Below are 18,425 nucleotides of genomic sequence, written 5' to 3'. Positions count from 1 at the left end.
TAAGATTTTATACTTTAATTCACCATTTGAAATCCTATATATTTATTGTACTCAATATAATAGGCTATATGTATACATAATACAGAAAGACTATATTAATCTATTTAACACATGCATCATTTCAAATATTTATCATGTTTTAGTGGTGAGGACACTTACAATTTGCTATCTTAGCAAATATTCAGTATATAATTTGAATCGTTAGCTCCATTCACCACACTAAACAGTAGATCTGGGGGGGTTTCAAGATGGCGGCCTAGAGGGTGGCTGCATTTCATGTTGCTCCAGGACTCAGAATTCAAAAGAGGAGATATTGAGACGCTTGGGACCAACTCAAAGCAGCCGGGTGACTCTCACCCCCTGGGGAGGCATCCCGGATGGGACGGTGGTCCCGGAACGCAGGAAACTTTGTGAAGTAGAACTGCCGGCGAGACGCCACTCCCCCCGCTGGAGCAGTGAACTCGGACAGCTGGGAGCGCCGTAAAGTAGGCCGCTGGGCACAGCGCTGGGACTCGGAGCAACCACTGGGGCTCCGGCAGCTGCCCAGGGGAGGAGTGGCGAGGAGAGCTGTGTGGACTCAGGACACCGGGGCCTGCCCTGAGGAGGAGGAGGAGGAGCGTGGCCACTTGGATTTGGAGTGACTACACCAGAGCTACAGGCGGTTGCCAGAGGAGAAGCTGTGCGGCGAGCTGTTTGGACTCAGAACGACGCTTCTGAACACCGGGGCCTGCCCTGAGGACGAGGAGGAGGAAGAGGAGCGCGGCCGCTTGGATTCAGGGTGACTACACCAGAGCTACAGGCGGTTGCCAGAGAAGGGGCTGCGTGGCGAGCTGTTTGGACTCAGACCACTTCTGAACCCCGGGGCCTGCCCGGAGGAGTAGGAGGAGGAGAAGGAGGAGGAGCGCGGTGGGTCGTTTGGACTCGCAGTGACTGCATTAGCGCTCCAGGCGGCTGCTCAGAGGAGAAGGCGAGTGGTGAGTTGTTTGGACTTAAAGTGACAGCTCCTGAACACAGGGGGGCTGCCTGGAGGAGAAGCGTGGTGGGACGCTTGGTCTTGAGTGGCTGCACCAGAGCTCCGGGCGGTTGCCCAGAGGACCCGTGCAGCGGGTCACGTGGACTCAGAGACACTCAGAGCGACGCTCCTGAACACCCGGGGGGTTATCTGGAGAAGGAGGAGGAATGGGGAGGGTCACTTCGACTCGGAGTGATTGATTGCCCAGGGCTACGGGTGGTTGGTGGAGGTGGAGGCACGCAGTGAGTTTCTTGGACTCCTAGTGACCCCACCAGAATACTGGGCAGCTGTCTGGAGGAAGAGGCATGTGGCGGGTCTCTGGGATTCAGAGCAATTGTACAGGGCCCCAGGTGGCTGCTCAGAGGAGGGGCCACATAGCCAGGCGATTAGGTGCAGAACAGGGTCCCAGGATCTAGGAGGCTTCTTGGTGGAAGAGCCGCACAGAGACAGGCTTAGGGCGGAGCGAAGGTTCCAGGCCTGCAGGCAGATTCTCTGAGGAAGGGCAGCCTAAGGAGAGTCATCTGCAAAGGGTGAGGCTCCCAGGCCCAGGAGGTAGGGCCGGGCCCCTGGGAACTTTGCAGAGGAAGGCAGCCCAGCCCAGGCAGTAGCTGTAAATTGAGGGGAACCTCTAGGAGGGAACTGACCAGCGAGACCTCCCCACCGGGTGAGTCTTCCCTGCTGGGTGAGGTTTCCCCACAAGGACGGTAAAACCAGAGACTTAGGCCCAAACAGGCCTTGCCTCAGCCCACAGCCTAGGTCCCCTTTGGATGACCATTGGTCAACAAGTGGAGGCACCTCTGCCCACTAGCAGGGATTATACCCCACCTGAAGGCCACCACTCCTAGAGAGGCAGCTTCCTTGTGGAGCACCGCATTATCAACTTCCTCCAAGACTTCAGCCTACTGAAGGCTAAGGGGGGATATATATAGAAATCTTCAGGGACATTGTAAGTCAATAGAGGAAATCTGCAATATCTCAGCGGTCCACTGATACCTGAACAATATGAGAAAACAAGGAAAGAAAATGCTGCAAACAAATCTAGATGTTAAATCAATAAAACCCAATGACAGCATGGCAGAAGAAATGACAGAAAAGGAGTTCAGAATGTACATAATTAAAATGATCAGAGAAGCAAACGATGAGATGAAAGAGCAAATGCACACACTGAATGATGAGATGAAAGAGCAAATGCAAGCATTGATTGATCGCACCAATCGACAGTTAAAAGAGCAAATACAGGAAGCAAAAGATCATTTCAATAAAGAGTTAGAGATATTGAAAAAAAAACCAAACAGAAATCCTTGACATGAAGGAAACAATAAACCAAATTAAGAACTCCATAGAAAGCATATCCAATAGGATAGAACACCTGGAAGACAGAACCTCAGACATTGAAGACAAAATATTTAACCTTGAAAACAAAGTTGAACAAACAGAGAAGATGGTAAGAAATCATGAACAGAATCTACAAGAACTATGGGATATCATGAAAAGGCCAAATTTAAGAATTATTGGGATTGAGGAAGGCCTAGAGAAACAAGCCAAAGGAATGAACAATCTATTCAATGAAATAATATCAAAAAATTTCCCAAATCTGAAGAATGAAATGGAAAATCAAGTTCAAGAGGCTTATAGGACTCCAAATACACAAAATTACAACAGACCCACACCAAGGCACATTATAATGAAAATACCGAACATACAAAATAAAGACAGAATTTTAAAGGCTGTGAGAGAAAAGAACCAAATTACATTCAGGGGGAAACCAATACGGATATCAGCAGATTTTTCAATCCAGACCCTAAAAGCTAGAAGGGCCTGGAACACCATTTTTCAAGCCCTGAAAGAAAATGGATGCCAACCAAGAATCTTATACCCAGCAAAACTTACCTTCAAATTTGACAATGAAATAAAATCCTTCCATGATAAACAAAAGCTAAAAGAATTTACAAAAAGAAAGCCAGCATTACAGAACATTCTCAACAGTAGATCTGCAGAACTTATTCATTTTATGATTGATGGTTTGTAATCTTTAACCCAAACCTCCCCTTTCTCCTACAACCAGCCCCTAACAGCCACCATCTACTCTCTGTCTCTGAGTTTGACTTGCTAAGTTGCACATATAAGTGAGATCTTGTGCTGTTTGTCTTTCTTTAACTATTTTATTTCACTGAACTTAACAGTTCTTCAAGTTCATCTATATCACCATGAATAACAGAATATCTTTAGTCTTTACAAAATTTGATAAATATTCCACTATGCCCATTTCATTTATTCACTCATCCACTAAAGGTCATTGCATTTTGCTCTATATCTTTGCTCTTCTGAACATGCTACAATGAACAGGGAGGTGTAGATAAATATGTCCTTAGAATATTCCCAGAAGCAGGACTCCTGGATCATATTTTAGTTCTATTTTTATTTTCTTGTAAAAGAACAATTCATCATGAATGTACTAACTTATATTCTCATCAACTGTGTAGAGGGGTCTCATTTTAAAATATCTTATTTTTTAAATCTTTTTCATAACGATCATTCTAACAGGTGTAATGTGATATGTCACAGTTGTTTAAATTTGCTTTTCCCTGACAACAAGTTATCCTGAGCTTTTTTTAAATTTTATTTTATTTATTTTAATTAAAAATCATAAATTTACATAGGGCAATGTTGTTTGATTCATTCTGTTATTTTTCCCCTTCCCCCCCAACCCTCCCACCCCTCTTTTCCCTCTATACAGTCCTTCCTTCCTCCATTCTTACCACCCTCCTTATCCCTAACCCTAAACCTAACCCTAACCCTAACACTAACCCCTCCTACACCCCCTTATATGTCCTCATCCACTTATCAGCGATATCATTCGTCCTTTAGTTTTTTGAGATTGGCTTATCTCACTTAGCATGATATTCTCCAATTTCATCCATTTGCCTGCAAATGCCATAATTTTATCATTCTTTATGGCTGAGTAATATTCCATTGTATATATATATATATATATATATATATATATACCACAGTTTCTTTATCCACTCATCAATTGAAGGGCATCTAGGTTGGTTCCACAATCTGGCTATGGTGAATTGAGCAGCTATGAACATTGATGTGGCTGTATCTCTGTAGTATGCTGATTTTAAGTCCTTTGGGTATAGGCCAAGGAGTGGAATAGCTGGGTCAAATGGTGGTTCCATTCCAAGCTTTCTGAGGAATCTCCATACTGCTTTCCAGAGTGGCTGCACTAATTTGCAACCCCACCAGCAATGTATGAGTGTACCTTTTTTCCCACATCCTTGCCAACACCTATTGTTCTTGCGTTCTTGATAATCGCCATTCTAATTGGGGTGAGATGAAATCTTAGGGTAGTTTTGATTTGCATTTCTCTTCTTACTAGAGATGTTGAACATTTTTTCATATATCTGTTGATTGCTTGTACATCTTCTTCTGTGAAGTGTCTGTTCATTTCCTTAGCCCATTTGTTGATTGGATTATTTGTGTTCTTGGTGTAATGTTTTCTGAGTTCTCTATATATTCTGGAAATTAGTGCTCTATCTGAAGTATGAGTAGCAAAGATATTCTCCCACTCTGTAGGCTCTCTCTTCATATTACTGATAGTTTCCTTTGCTGAGAGAAAGCTTTTTTTTTATTGTATGTCTGTTGAATACTTGTAAAAAAAAAAAGATTATTCTGATTCATTGCTGATTTTAATTAGATTATATTTTTTATATTGACTGATTAAACTTCATGTGTATTTCGGTTACTAATCCAAAATCAGAAGTATGGTTTGAAAATAACCTTTCCCATCTTTTGGTTTTCTATTCACTCTTGACTTTTTTCCTTTGTCGCGTAATAGTTTTTTTGTTTGTTTTGATTAGAAAATATAATTAATTTACATTTAAGATTTACGTATGAGCTTACTGATGGCATTTGTTACATTGTTTTCTATATCATTTTTGTTTCTTTTCTGTCTTCCTTTGTGAGGAGATGATTTTGTATGGTGGTACCTGAGTCCCAGAATACTTCCTTATATTCCTTTAAGAACTAAAATAGACCCTAGTTATTTGCATTATCCTTAACCAAACCCATGAATTCTTTTACCAAGAATTTACTCATCAGCCTCTCTCTTTCCTTTGCTCAGGGTTTCAGTTTTCTACATGACTTCATAGAAATTCAGAAATACTAGCTCTAACAGCAGGTAAATTGCATCAAAGTTCACTGTGAATGTAATACTCTTCTGTTTGATGTTACCAAGGATGGGGCATTATATTCCTGGATTTCCAGGTCATAGTAGAGTCAGGTTCTCTAGTCTGTATCTTCATTTATTCTGTATTACAAAATCATTAAATTCCCAAAGTAGAGATGAGTGAGAAAGATCAATTAATTTAGCATTTGTTTTGAATGTTCAACTTTGCTCTGTCATTTCCATTAAGCAGAGAGCTAGCTGGTCTTTTAGACAACTCTTACTGGAAACAGAGAGGGAGTCAATTCCATTTTCACCCTCCTCTAACCATTTCTTTTCAAATTCTTGTCTGGAAAAGTCTATTTCTCTTTAAGTTTCTACCCATTATTCTAATTCTCTCTTTCTTTTTATGGAAGCAGAGCTGACCAAAATTAATTCCCTGTCACATACAAAAAGAAAGTTTTTGTAATATGCAAAGGGACATCAGTACAAAGAGAAGAGCTCAGGAAAGAGACAAATAATGTGTAATGCTAACATGGAGACACCACGTAAATGCAGCACCACCCATGAATGGCAGGGAAGGAGCTGTTTAGTAGGCCATGTAGGAGAAAAGTACCACATGAAACAGTGGCTTCCAGGAGGATTAGCATTCCAAACACAAAACGTAAAATTAAACCCTGAGAAGTAAAATGTAGAATGTTGGCATACAGCTAGAGTAAGTTTCTATTCTAGAAATACATGCAAAATCACAAATGACATTTTCAAATTTTGTGTTCTTTTATGCACACTATGGACAAAGATAAATGATCCTTTAGAAGACAACATTGATGAGGGAGTCTATCAAGAGCATAAAATAATTTCCTACTTACCATTAACAAAGAGACACAGACAAATTGCAAAAGGGGCCCGAGGACATAAAAGAGAAAACTGAAAATAGAAACCTGTATTGGAAGAAAGAGAAATTGTTTCAATCCATCAGCTATCAAAGCAATATAAATATTTACCATGTCACACCATTTTCAATTGTCAAACAAGTCACATTAGAAGGTTAGATAATGCCATGTGTGGACAATTTTGAGGACATGGTAACTGCAATTGTATAGTTCGTACTGATGGGAGCCCTCCGAGCACTCTGGCTTACTCACTAAAGTTGAACACACACACACACACAGTTGGTCACAGCAGTTCAGATCTTGGGTTGACACCCACAGAAGTCCACAGGGAGCGTGTGTTTGGTGCATCAATGATATGTCGAAGAGACCTGGAGGAGCACATGTGCTCTCTGAGATAATTAGAGTGAAAAATCTTGTATATATACCCTCAGGATTCCATAAAGTAATAAGAAATAACATAAAAATAATAAAACTCAATTTTTTCTTTATTTTTTGTTCCTCCTCATTATGCCATAAGACAATAATTAGAAACAATGATTTCTAATTATAGAAACAGATGGATCTTTCAACCCAAATCATTCTGAGTAGAAAAGTGTTTTTTTTAAGACATAATAATATTTTTATGTTTCTTTGAATGTATATTACAAGTATCTTAAACGCTTGGGACCAAATTGTTGTGAATGACTGATTTTGCCATATTTGCATATACTTAATGAGATATCTCGGAAGAATATCCATGACTAAACACAAAATTCATGTATGTTCCAAACACACTGTGATGGTATAAATATCAGGTATCCCCTAGAAGTTCATGCATAAGGCAATGCAAGAAAACTGAGAGTCAAAATGATAGAAGTTGGGAGGACCTTAATCAGTGTGTTAACCCTGTTGGTAACTGTGAGCAGGTAGGGTGTGGCCAGAGGAAGTAGGTCCATGCGGTCATGTCCTTCAGGTTTATGATCTGTCTAGGAGGGGAGCTCTCTTTCTGTCTGCTTCCCGATGGCCATGTTCTGACCTGCCTTCCTCCACCACACTCTTCCACCATGATGTTATGCCTCACCTTGGGTCCCAAACAATGAAGTCGACCAACTAAGGTCTAAGACCTCTGAAACCAAGAGCCCCTAGATAAACTTTTCCTACTCTAGATGATCTTTTCAGGTCTTTAGTTTACAGCAGCAAAAAATCTGACTAAAACACCCACCTAATACACATAAGCAAAAGCACATGTTGCACATTATTTTTAAAGCTCATCTGTAAAAAATAAAATTTTATTAGATAGAATTTTCCAGTTAACCAAGATCAAAAAAGTTCAAACTTGGAGGTTTTTAAGTATTAAATTTTGTAATTGGGAGTACACAAGTATGTTATGACCCCTCTTGGGACTTCAGTGAGATGAAATGATTTGCCTACATATAAAATACTATAAATAATAATATGACTGTGAGTGACTTAGGTAATGAAAAAGGGAATGAAGAGATTTACAAGAGAATCAATCAGATGACATGTTAAACAATAAGTAAAAATGGAAATGTGTGAAACTATGATAATGCAATGGAAATAAGAGAATATATTGAGATAAGCCCCTACCCTTGAGGGAAATTATATGTAAAGACATAAATTGTGCACCTCCCAAACTAGAATTACTGAAACACATACACCCATGCTCTTAAGCTTTTTTCCCTCAGGCTTTTATCCTTTCCCTTGGTAGCCAAGACCTGTGGGACTTTGGCACACTGGGGCTGGCAGCCACACCGTCCAGTGGGTCTTCCTATTCCACTCTTTGATTCATGCAGACATGAATTTTGGAGTGTGACACTTGTTTTCGTGTTAGCTGTAGAGGTAGTAAACTAACATTAATGAAGTAGAAAACATGAAAAAGCAGTACTATTTAGCTCTGCCCTATGTATGAATATATATACATACATTTTTATTTATGAATATCTGTGGCCAACAAAAGTTGAAAACAAAAATCCAAAAGCAATTGGTGACAGTGATACAAAGGAGGTCAGACATCTTAGTAAATAAATTATTAGGAAAGTGCTATTTTTGTTCCATTTTTTGTACAGGCCTATTACACGGTCCTTCTGTGCTTCTGAAGATAGCTACAGTACAGTACAAAGAGAAGGACATAAGAATTTATGTTTGAACATTCAACAAAACACCATCTGTCTTCAGTGATGTGATGGAACTAGTCAATCTACTTCAAGTTCACACAGGTATTGTGATGTTAATGCAGCAGTCCAGCACATAATAATCAATCTTTTCTTCAGTTTGAAGTTAATGGATGGGGGGATTTCAATTGAACTTGCAGGTGGAGTGGTCATTTCAAAGGCAAAGGATAGCTTGTTGCGATGATTAGCAGCAAGAGGAATAGCATCTTCTGTAGCTGCAGCAGCCAGAGCCATATCCACAGCCATAGCGGGAGCCATATCCCCATCCAGAGCCACAGCCGCAGCCAGAGCCACAGCCAGAGCCATATCCACAGCCTGATCCATATCCACAGCCTGATCCATAGCTACAGCCTGATCCACAGCCACAACCAGATCTGTATCCCCAGTTAGAGCCACAGCCACAGCCTAAGCCATATCCACAGCCTGATCCACAGCTATAGCCTGAGCCGCAGCCACAACCAGATCTGTATCCACAGCCATATCCAGATCTGTATCCACAGCCACAGCCATATCCACAGCCAGAGCCACAGCCCCAGTTAGAGCCACAGCCAGAGCCATAGCCCCAGCCAGAGCCCCAGCCAGAGCCGCAGCCTCCACAGGAGTTCCCGTAGTAGTTGCTGCACATGGTGTCAGGAGATGAGGTTTCAGTTGAAGGGTTGGAGGATATTTCTGAAGTTGAATGTCACCCAGTCTTCCACCACCTTTATATACCACCAGGGTTGGGTGTGTCATAGCTCACATGGGCTCTTGTCTCTAATTTTACAATCATGTGCCTAAGCTGAGTTCCTGTGTGCACACTCATTTTGATAGGAATCATAATCTAGTTCCTGATGTTCTAGGTATTTTCATAACCTTGAAGGAAATAAAGGTACATTTTCTAACCTCACACACTTATGTAAATGTAATTTTATCTTCCATGATTTCATTCATGACCATGACATAATGGAATACATCACCAAAATATGTGACCTATATATATATGTGTTTGATTATTATTCTACTCACTAACTCACTTGGAAATTATGTATTTTTAAATTCCAGGGGAAGATTATTTTAAAAGACATATAGAAATATTTTTATATTATTTTAAATATGTAATACAGGTCGAGTACTAATCTTAAATGCTTGGAAACTAAGTGTGGAGTGTTGATTTTTCAGTGTTGGTATGTGCATGATGAAAAGTTTTGGAGATGGCACCCTTGCCTGAGCACAAAATTCATGTTTGTTCCAAACACATCCAATGCATGTAACTGGAAGCTAATTTTTTTTTGCATTGTTTTATGCATTTTATGCCTGATTTTCCAACTATAAAAATCAAAATTTTGAATCTGTAGGATTTCAAATGGCAAATCTTCTTGCTTTTATTTTTCTCCTTTTCATTGGTCCATATTAATCATACAGAATCCTGGATTTCACTGTGGTATTTTCTCATATACATCAATACACAATTTTATCAATTTCACTCCAGATGCCTCCCCCACGTCTTCCTACTCCCTCTCCTTGTCCCCTTTCTCTACCCTAATCGTCTACCTTTCATTTTCTCGGAGTCCCTGCTTTGTTTTCCCTGTTCCTAAAGGTTTTACATATGAGAGAAAATATCAACTTTTATTTCTTATTTCACCTAACATTTTGGTTCCCAGATCCATCCATTTTCCTGGAAATGACATAATTCCATTCTTCTTTATAGTTGAGTTAAACTCCATTGATATATAAAGATGTTTTCTTTATCAATTGATCTGTCAGCAGACACCTTCACTGATTTTATCATTTGACTAATGCAAATTGTACTGCAATAAACATGAGTATGTGTGTATCTCTAAAGTGTGCTGCCTTTAATTCTTTTGGATAAACACCAAGCAGTGGTACAGTTGAATCATACGGTAGTTCTATCTCTAGCTCCTTGATGGCCCTCCACGCTGATTTCCATAGTGGTTGAACTAATGTACATTCCCACGGTATGTAAAGTTCCTTTCCCCCATCCTCATAAACAGTCTTTGTTATTTGAATTTTTGGTAATTGCCATTCTAACCGGATTGAGATGGAATCTCATTGTAGTTTGGTTTGTGTTTCCTGATGGCCAAAGATATTGAACATTTTTTGATCTATTTGTTGACCATTTTCACTTCCTCTTTAGAGAAATGTCTATTTAGTTTACTCTCCCAATTCATTGACTGAGTCATTTGTGTATTTAATGTTGAGGGTTTGGATTCCTTTCATATTCTGGATATTAATCATCTGACAGAAAAATAACTATCAAAGATTCTCCTCCATTCTATCATTTATCTCTTCACTCTGTTGACAGTTTGCTGTGCAGAATCATCTTAAAAAATTTATTAAGTCTTGTTCTTATTTCCTTGGTTATAGGTGCCCTATTCAGGAAGTCTTTGCTTGTGCCTGAAGATTTTGTAATTGGGAGTACTCAACCAATATAATGACAATCCCTCTTAGGATTCTAGTGAGATTAAATGATCTACCTACATACAAAATAGCATAAATAAGAAGATGACTGTGAGTGACAGATGATAATGAAAATGAGAATAAAAGAGAATTACAAGAGAATAAATCAAATAACCTTAAATGAAAAGCAAAAATTAAAAAGATCCCTGTGTGAACCTATAATAATATAAAAAATAATATAATATATTGAGGAAAAATCTATATCTATCTATCTATACATCTATATCCAAATATATCAACATGTAGATATAGATATATATATATGAAGAATCAATTTTGAACCAGCTCAAGCTCGAACTACTGATAGACAGATACCATGTACTTAAGTGTTTGCTTCTTTGGGCTTTTATCCTTTCCTCTGGGACCCATGACCTGTGGAACTTTGGCAAATCCCATAGCAAGACTGGAGAACTTGCAGAGCCTTGCCCTTTAATATTTTCTTATGCAATTGTCATGGACTCTCAGATTCACCCCAAGATTTCTTGTCTCACATTATTTTTTAAAAATATTTCAACATTAAATAAATATCATTGCTTTAAATTAATATCATTACCATGATTCTAAACCAGTATAAACCAGTCACTTTTGCACTAATGCATTAGCTTCATAACTAAATTTCATTTCTCACTGATCTTCCTATTCTAACCCTTTGTTCACATAAGGTATTAAAAATTAGGATATAATATTTATTTTTGTGTGAGCTGTCAGTGAAATGAATGAACTTGAAAAGAATTAGAAAATATGTGGGAGGGATAATATTTGGATCCAACCAATACAAAAACATTTACTTATCATAAGCTGTGGTCAACAAACTTGCCAGGAAATTAAATATTCAAACGTTATAGGTGACACTGATGAAAAGGAGACCAGATTTCTTAGGGAATATATTATTTTATTAAGAAAGGGCTATATTTGTTCCATTTTAGTATATGCCAATTTCAAAGTCCTTTTAAGTTTCAGAAAATAGCTATAGTACAGAGAGAAAGAAGCTTACAAGATGTACATTTGAAAAGTCAACAGTATAACATTTGCCTTCAGTGATGTGATGAAACTAGTCAGAGGTTTTGATGTTAATTCAGGTGCCCAGCAGATAAGAGCCCATCTTCAGTGAAAAGTTAATGGATGGTGGGATTTCAATAGAACTTGTTGTCGGAGTGTGGTCTTTTCAAGCCAGAAGGATGAATTGTTGCAATAATTAACAACAAGATGATTAGCATTTCCTGTAGGAAAATGATCGGTAGCATCCAGAGTTGTATCCACAGCCAGAGCGGGAGCCATATCCACAACCATATCCATATCCTGAGCCGTATCCACAGCTAGAACCACAGCCAGAGCCACAGCCAGAGTTGCATCCACAGCCAGAGCCACAGCCTGAGCCACAGCCTGAGCCACAGCCTGAGCCACAGCCAGAGCCACAGCCTGAGCTGTATCCACAGCCAGAGCCACATCCTGAGCCATAGCCACAGCCTGAGCCACATCCATAACGAGAGCCCCAGCCTGAGCTGTATCCACAGCCAGAGCCGCAGCCGAGGCCTCCACAGGAGTTCCCGCAGTAGTTGCTGCACATGGTGTCAGGAGGTGAGGTTTCAGTTGAGGAGTTGGAGGAAATTTCTGAACTGTGAATGTCGTCGCCCAGTCTTCCACCACCTTTATATACTCACTGGGATAGATGTGTCATATGTTATGTGGGTTCTCGTGTCTCATTTTACAACCAGGCACCTAAAATGAACTCATTTTGTGCACAATTTGTTAGGAATTCATGACTTATTTGTAGCTTGCCTAGAGTTTTCACAAGCCTGCAAAGATAATAAAGTTTCATTTTTAAACACCCAAGCGTATACATCTGTAATTTTATCTTCCATAATTTCAGTTCTTGGTCGTGACAAAACAGAACATAATCCCAAAACATGTTTGACCTATATATATATATATATATGTGTGTTTGTGTGTCACTTTGTTCTCGGAAATAATCCATTAAATAATACTATCAGTAGCCAATAGTATTATTATCAACAGAAGTCTCAGCAAAACCAGCAATAATATTAGAATCAACTTAGTTTCTCTCTTTGCTTTCTTCATCCTTGGTTTTTCCCTTCAAAATGAGTCTAAGTTACTTTTTGTGGATTGTGGCCAAAGAACTCAGAATTTCAATATAAATGTTTAGCTTCTCTCTGAAGGAACCCTTGTCCAATACATCCAACTCCAGAGAGTTTATGACCTTTTCCTCCTTTTGTGCTGCATTTTTGTTGAATTCCCCATGGGTCAGTTGTATAAGGAGGTTTATTATTTAAAATTTCAGGCACCAACTTTTCCGAGGATTTTAATTTAAAGTGTTGAAAATATTTTCATTATATGAACTTTTTCTTATTGAATCCAATTAAGATCAATTCTTAAGCACAAGTCATTTTTAAGATTACTCAAATTACTATAATCTTTGTGTGTGATATCAATGATTCCACTAAAATATAATCAATTAATAATTAATACTTCCAGATTATTAGGTTCAGTGGGATATTTTGATCCACCTGTACAAAATTTCAATTTTAAGGAAAAAGCATTAACAACCTGTAGTACAGAAAGGCAATTATTATAAATACGAATTCATTACTAAATGAGTGGATTTTAGTGTTTTTAGCACAAAAAAGTATGCTTATGGCATTCATATACATGTTAATTAGGTTGTTTTAGTCATTCCACACAGGTTTCTTCATTTTAGTCTTACCTGTGTGCTGCAAAATAATATTTGAATGAGAATATTTACTTTTTGGATTCTTCCCAAAGTGACATCATTAGTTGACCTTTCATTGAGATTACTTATTTGCCCTTTCTTTAATTTCATATCACCTCTCCCTTTTTTTTTTTTTTTTTTTTTTAGTATATGACCCCTCTCATTCAAACTCTTTCTTGAATTTCCTCATATTGGGCCTTATTTTTGGCTATCTAACCTTGCATCTTTGCTTCTCTCTTTACCTACTAGGAAATTTTACATACTACCTTTGACTTAACCATCACATGTACATAAATGACTCCTAAAACTTAATTGTTTTGTATCAATCTGTGTCCAATACAGAGATATAAACCATATAATAGGTCATTCAGGGGAGTATAATATAAAAAGCTATTAGATTATGAATAAAATAAAATAAAATGAGGAAATGTAATATGGTACACTGACTGTGGGAAAAGGCTCATTTCTGATTTTAATGCCTCTTATTTCCTTTTTGGTCACATTACTCTAAGTAGGATTTACAGTGCAATATTGAAAAGAGTGGGACAAGAATTAGAAGATGGCAGGGCAGAGTTAGGCAGTGATTCTCAACCCCTCCACAACACAGAAAGAGGGCAGAGAAGGAACAGCTGAACAGCTGATCTGGATTAGAAGAACTGTAGAGAAGAGTAATAACAATAAACAACTAGTTTACTGTTTTTCATAAGGTTGAATACTATCTGATTTGCTCTGAATTGATTGCAATAAATAGAGTTCAGATCTTCTCTCAAATTAGTGCTGATACTCAAAGAAGCAGACAAAAAACACTGTGTGAAAGTATCAATACCTAGTTATTCATCAAGCCTGGGACTCATAAGAAATAAGCTGACATAATAGTCTCTTGCACTTAAAAAAAGTGATAATCATCCCAATAGATGGGTAGATATACGAGCAATATGAAAAAATAAAGGGACAAACAATTCCAAATAGCTCATTACATTTCAATGACTGATGTCACTGACACCACAGTGGAAAGAATTTAGAAAATTCATTGTTAAAATGTTCAGTGAGTTAAAAAAAGATATAAGGAACAAAATTAGAAAATACGGGAAGTGAAACATTATTTCACTAAAGAGAGATTCTGAAAAAGAACCAAATGAAAATCCTAGAAATAAAAAACTCAATAAGTCAAATTAATTCAGTGGAAAGCATCACCAATAGATTAGACTACTTCAAAGATAAATTTTTCAGACCTTTAGGACAAAGAATATAATCTTGAAAATAAAGTTGACAATAAACAAAAGATGTTAAGCAACCATAATCAGAATATTCAAGTCATCTTGGATAACATCAAGAGACCAAATTTAAGAATCATTGGGGCAAAATCTCCAAAATGTAAACTGAAGGAATTCACAGTCTCTTCAATAAAACAATATTAGGAAATTTTCCAAATCTTAGGAGCAAGATGGAAATCACATACGGAAAGCATATAGAACTTCAAATCAGAATATCAAAAGATATCTTCTCAAAGACACATCACGATAAAAATGCATAGCATAAAAAATAAAAGTAGAATTTTAAAAACCATGAGACAAAAACAGCAGGTCACATTTGGAGGTAAGCCAATTCAAATTTCAACTGATTTCTCAACCCAGACCATAAAAGTCAAGAGGCTTAGAATAATATTAATCAAATCCTGAAAAGAAAATGTGTGACAACCAAAATTACTATATTCAGAAGACCTATTCTTCAGAATCGAAGATAAAATAAAACCTTTGGTGATTAGTAGAAATTAAAAGAATTCACAGACACTAAGCCTACACTTAAAAACATGCTCAATTAAGTATTTCATGCAGAAGAAAAATAAAAATGAAAACTAGCATGAATGGCACTAGAAGAAAGACCAAAGGAGAGGCAAGTCTGAATTAAGCATTAGAAATAAATCAAAATGGCAGGAAATAATAATCATCTCTATGTAATAGCATTGAATATACAAGATCTAAACACTTAAATCAAAAGACATAGATTAGCAGACTGGATTTATAAAGAAGGTCCAAAAATATATTGTGTACAAAAGAATCACCTTACAAAGACACCCACAGACCAAAGGTGAAAGGAAGAGAAAAGACATGCCATGCAAATGTAAGCCAAAAGCAAGAACGGGATCGCTACTTTCATATCAGATAAAGTAAACTTGAAGACAAAAATTAATCAGAAGAGACAAACAAGGTCACCTCTCATGGTTAGGGGAATCATCCAACAAGAAAATATAATAACTATAAATATTTATGTCACAAACAATGGCAAACAATGGTACTTCTATGTACATAAAATGAACCTTTCCAATACAAAGAATAAAATAAACCACAATGCAATAATATGGGGTGATTTATACATATCCCTCTCACCACTACATTGGTCATCCAGACATAAACCAAGTCAAGATTCTTCTGAACTAAGAAGTACTACTAACGAAATGCACATAACAGATATCATTTTCTTCACAGAAGCACAAGTAAAACGCTTTAGAAATAAATATATCATATTTTAGGGCACAAAACAAAACTTGGCAAATGCAAAAAAAAATACAGATAATTCCTTGTTCTCTATCAGATCACAATGGAATAAAATTAAAAATCAATGACAAGATAAAGAACAGAAACCACTCTAACACCTGGAGATTAAATAATACATATTTGAGTGAGTAATGATCACATAAACATTGGGGGTGGGAGAGATAAAAAGTTTTCAGAAACAGAGAATAGAGGTACAACATATCAAAATCTCTTGGACAGCATGAAGCCAGTTCTAAGAGAATAGTTAATTGCACCAAATTGTTACATTAAAATAACATAGAAAGATAACAAGTAAATTTAATGTTACACCTCAAGACCCTGGAAAAAGAAGAACAAATTGATACCAATATTAGTAGAAAAGAAAAACTTCTTAAAATCAGAATCAAAATTAATGTAATTAAGAAGAAAAAACAATACAAATTGTCAAAGAATCAAAGAGTTGGAGCTTTTTTTTTAAGATAAACAAGATTGATAACCCAATGAACCAAAAGAAAGAAATGATGCACATTAACAAAATTAGAGATGAAAATAGAGCTATTACTATAAATACTACTGAAATCCAGAAGATCATTAGAAACTATCTTGAAAATTTGAACTTCAATAAACAAGAAAATCTCAAAGATTTGAGAGGTACAACATATCAAAATCTCAAACAAGAAAATCTCAAATTTATAGAGATATATGACTTAACAAAATTGAACTGAGAGAATATAGAAAAATTAAACAGAACAATATTAAAAGCTTCCAACAAGTAAACACCCAGGACCAGATAGTTTCTCAACCAAGTTCTACTAGGCCTTTAGCGAAGAACTAGTGCCAGTTCACCTCAAAATATTCCATTAAATAGAAAAGGAGGCAACACTGCCAAATTCATTTTATGAAACCAGTATCACCCTAATACCAAAACCAGACAAAGACACATCAAGGAAAAAGGACTTCAGACCAATATCTCAGATGAACATAGATGCAAAAATTCTTAATAAAATAATGACAAACCATATTCAAAATTAGATTAAGAAGATAGCACACCATGATCCTGTGAATTTTCCCCTGGGTTGCAAAGTTTGTTGAATATATGCAAATCAATAAATATAATTCACCACATAAATAGAATTAAGGCCAAGAATCACATGTTTATCTCTATACATGCATATAAACTTTACCACCCATTCATGTTTAAAGCAGTAGAGAAACTGGGAATAGAAAGAATTTACCTCAACATTGTGAAGGTTATATATGACAAACCCAAGGCCAACATCATACTAATTGGAGAAAACTGAAAGCATTTCACCAAAAAATAGGAAGAAGATAAGAATTTCTACTTATATCACTCCTGTTATAGTCCTTGAAACACTATCCAGAAAAGTCAAGCATAAGAAGAAAATTAAATGGATACCAATAGGAAAAGAAGAGGTCAAATAATCTCTGTTTGCTGACGTTATAACCCTATTCTTAGAAGACCCAAAAAACCCCAGCAGAAAACTTCTAGAGACAATAAACAAATCCAGTAAAGTAGCAAAATAGAAGATCAACACATATAAATATCTTTTCCATACTTTAATAATTAATCTGCTGACAAAGAAATCAGGAAAATTATTCCATTCATAGTAACTTCAATAATATAATAAAGTAAAATACATGAGAATCTGGTGAAAGAGGTGAAATATCTCTGCCATGAAAATCATAGAACACTAAAGAAATTAAATAAGACCTTGGAAGAGTGAAAGACATTCCATGTTCTTGGATAGGCAGAATTAATATTATCAAAATGGTCATACTACAAAAAGTATTATGCAGTTTCAATACAATCCTCTTCAAAATACCAAAGACATTATTCCTAGACCTAGGAAAAAAAAATCTAGTCCTAAAACTCATTAGAGACCCAGAATAATCTAATCCTAATCAAGAAGAGTTATACTGGAGCCATTATAATACCAGACCTATACCAGAGCTATATTCACAATAATAGCATATTATTGACACCAAAACAAGACCTGAAGACCAATGGAATAGAAGACACAAAGGCAAACCCACATAGATACAGTCATCTGTTACTTCATAAACAAAGCCTAAAACATTTATTGGAGCCTTTTTAACAAAAATTACTGGGAAAAATGGATATTCATATTTAGAAGAATGAAACTTGATCCCTATCTCTCACCCTGCACAAAAAGTCAAATCAAAATGGTTAAGAGACTTAGGAATTAGGCCAGAAGCTTTACAATTGCTAGTAGAAACGGGTAAACACTCCCTCATATTGGTACAGGTACCAATTTTTTAACAATACCTCTAAAATTGAAGAATTCAAATGAAGAATCATTAAGTAGGCTTGGCCACATCCATGCCAAATCTATTGTTAATGGAAGAGGAGAGGTGAGAGAAGAATGAAGGAACTTTAGATTACATAGAGAGAAAGGAGAGGGAAGGGGTATGAAAAA

Source organism: Sciurus vulgaris (assembly GCF_902686455.1).
Source record: "Sciurus vulgaris genome assembly, chromosome: 10".
Lineage (NCBI taxonomy): Eukaryota > Metazoa > Chordata > Mammalia > Rodentia > Sciuridae > Sciurus > Sciurus vulgaris.
This window is presented reverse-complemented; position numbering follows the sequence as displayed.